This window comes from Cryptomeria japonica, unplaced genomic scaffold (genome assembly GCF_030272615.1).
Source record: "Cryptomeria japonica unplaced genomic scaffold, Sugi_1.0 HiC_scaffold_258, whole genome shotgun sequence".
Classification (NCBI taxonomy): domain Eukaryota; kingdom Viridiplantae; phylum Streptophyta; class Pinopsida; order Cupressales; family Cupressaceae; genus Cryptomeria; species Cryptomeria japonica.
The window spans coordinates 41557-44434 of record NW_026729080.1 but is presented as its reverse complement, the minus strand read 5'-3'; the positions used below and the strand labels follow the sequence as shown (position 1 = coordinate 44434).

Genomic DNA, 2878 nt, shown 5'->3' with positions numbered 1-2878 from the left:
GACCCATCAAACGCAACACCTCCCCTATATAAAGCTATTTGTCCGATTCTCATACGTGTAGTCTGCAGCAGCGATTAGGACATCGACCCCAACTTCCGAATTCGTTTGCATTGACCGCACCAAAGGTGCACGCCTTGGTGTGCACCTTGGAGTGCACTTTGGTGCTCACCTCGGTGCACACTTTGGTGTGCACCTCGGTGTGCACCAAAGGTGCGCACCTTGGAGCGCACCAAAGGTGTACACTTTGGAGCGCACCACATAGGGTCTTTGAGAGGTTGGCGCAGTGCGCACACCAAGGTGGGTGTTGAGGTGCGTGCCGAGGTGGGTGGGTGCTAGGGTGCGCTCCATGGTGGGTGCCAGGGTGGGTGCGTGCTAGGGTGGATTCCAAAGAGGGTCATAGGGTGGGTGCCAAGGTGGGTTGGTGATATAGTGGGTTCAAAGGTGGGTACTAGGGTGGGTTCCAAGGTGGGTCACAAGTTGGGTGCCAGGATGCGTGGGTGTTAGGTTGGGTGCCAAGGTGGGCTCCTGCGTGGGTGGGTGCTAGGGTGGGTTTCAAGGTGGACGCGAGGGCGGGTGCCAAGGTGGGTAACAAGTTGGGTGTTAGGATGGGTGAGTGCTAGAGTGGGTGCCAAGGTGGGTGGGTGCTAAGGTGGATGCCAAGGTGGTTCACAGGGTGGGTGGGTTCTAGGGTGAGTTCCAAGGTGGGTCACAGGTTTAGTGCTAGGGTGCGTGTCAAGGCGGGTGTCGAGGTGCCTGGGTGCTAGGGTGTGGATGCCAATGTGGGTCATAGGGTGGGTACTAGGGTGGGCTGCAATGTGGGTGCCAAGGTGGGTAACATGCTCGGTTGGTTCTAAATTGGGTGTCAGGGTGGGTGTGCACCCACCTTGCCCGAGGTGGGTGCCAAGGTGCCAGTGTGGGTGGGTGCTAAGGTGGATGCCAAGGTGGGTGAGAAGGTGGGTGATAGGTTGAGTGGTAGGATGGGTGGGTGCCAAGATGGGTCACAGGGTGGGTGCAAGGGTGGGTAGGTGCTAGGGTTGGTGTCAGGGTGGGTGGGTGCTAGGTTGGGTTCCAAGGTGGGTGCGAGGGTGAGTGTCAAGGTGGGTCACAGGTTAGGTGCTAGGATGGGTGAGTGCTAGGGTGCAAAGGTGCCAGGGTGGGTGCTAGGATGGGTCGATGCTAGGGTGAGTGGCAAGGTGGGTCCACAAGTGTCAAGGTGGGTGCCGAGGTGGGTGCCAACTTGGGTTCCAAGGTGGGTGCCAAGTGGGCGACTGCTATGGTGGATGCCAAGGTGGGTCACGGGGTGGGTGCCAAGTTGCTAGGTTGTGTTCCAAGGTGGGTGCCAACGTGGCTGCTAGGGTGCGTGGGTTAAAGGGTGTGTCACAACGTGGGTGCCAGGATGGGTGCGCACCCACACTGGCCAAGACGGGTGCAAGGTTGGGTTCCAAGCCCGGTCACAGGCTGGGTGCTAGGATGGGTGGGTGCCAAGGTGGGCACCAGGGTGGGTGCACCCACCCTGGCCAAGGTGGGTCACGGGGTGGGTCCTAGGGTGGGTAACAGGGTGGGTACTAAGGTGCGTGCCAAGGTGGGTCATGGGGTGGGTGCCAAGGTGGGCACCAGGGTGGGTGTGCACCAACCCTAGCCAGGGTAGGTCACGGGGTGGTTGTCGGGGTGGGCGTCAAGGAGCCAAGGTGGGTGGCAAGTAGCCAAGTTGCGTGCCAAGGTGGGTGTCGGGGTGGGTGCCAAGGATCCAAGGTGGGTGCCAAGGAACCAAGGTGGGTGTCTGGGTGGGTGCCGAGGTGGGAGCCAGGGTGGGTCCCAAGGTGAGTGCAAAGGTGGGTGCCAGGGTCAAGGTGAGTGCCAATGTGGGTTCCAAGGTGCCAGGGTCAGGGTGAGTGCCAATGTGGGTTCAAAGGTGCTAAGTTGGGTGCGAGGTTGGGTGCGAGGGTGGGTGGGTGCCAAGGTGTGCTAGGTGGAAGCCCGGGTGGGTCGGCATCCCATGGGTGTCGAGTTGGGTGCCTGATGGGTGCTTCTTGTCAAGTTTTAGTCGTCGGGACTCATTTCGAGCCTTAGAGGTCGTTTCTTGTCCGGTTGCCCTGTCTTCGACCTGGGAACCCAATTTTGGTCCTCGGGTCCCATTTTTTTTTGTCTCGCATCCCACTTTTGGCCTGTGGCCTTTTCGGGGTCGATTCTCGTTTTGGGCATCAGAGCATGTTTCTTCTCCTAAAACCCAATATTTGTTTATTAAGTCTCGGAACACATTTTTGTTCTCGTGGACCCATCATGGGTCTTGGAACGCATTTGTGGTCCTTGGGTCCCATTTTGCATCCCGAAACTTGTGTTTTGGTGCTTGATCCCTATTTTGGGTGCCCACCTTGCACCAAGTGCGCACCCGGGGCAAACCGAGCGCCTTGGTGCACCGGGGCAAGATCGAGCGTGCACCCGAGGCGCCCCGAACATGCACCAAGGTGCACTCGGCCCACATGTGAGCGCAGGTCGTTGCGCCCGAGGTGGTGTGTGGGCACCGCGTTGCAGACGGGACACTGCACGCACACGACGCCCCGTCCAGGTGCACGCACGTAGGCCGGGCCGGGTGCACACCCGACGCCCTAGCAAGGTGCGCGCACCCGGGCAGGGCTCACACTTGGCGAACGGGGCGCACTTCGCGAGGGAGGGTGTGCACCTCGACGGGGGTGGGTGGCCGGGGTGGATTCGCACGTGGGTCGCGGTTTGCTAAGTACACACTGCGACAAGCTCATAACGGGTGCGATCATACCAGCGTTAGTGCACCGGATCCCATCAGAACTCCGCAGTTAAGCGCGCTTGGGCCGGAGTAGTACTAGGATGGGTGACCTCCCGGGAAGTCCCGGTGTTGCACCCT

At 60.2% G+C, this 2878-nt stretch overlaps 1 non-coding gene across 1 annotated transcript; it reads left to right on the top strand.

Moving 5' to 3' along the window:
* Nucleotides 1-2759: 2759 nt before the first annotated feature.
* LOC131869676 (5S ribosomal RNA) lies at nt 2760-2878 on the top strand. Its single transcript, XR_009368055.1, has one exon. It is a non-coding gene; the product is annotated as a 5S ribosomal RNA (ribosomal RNA).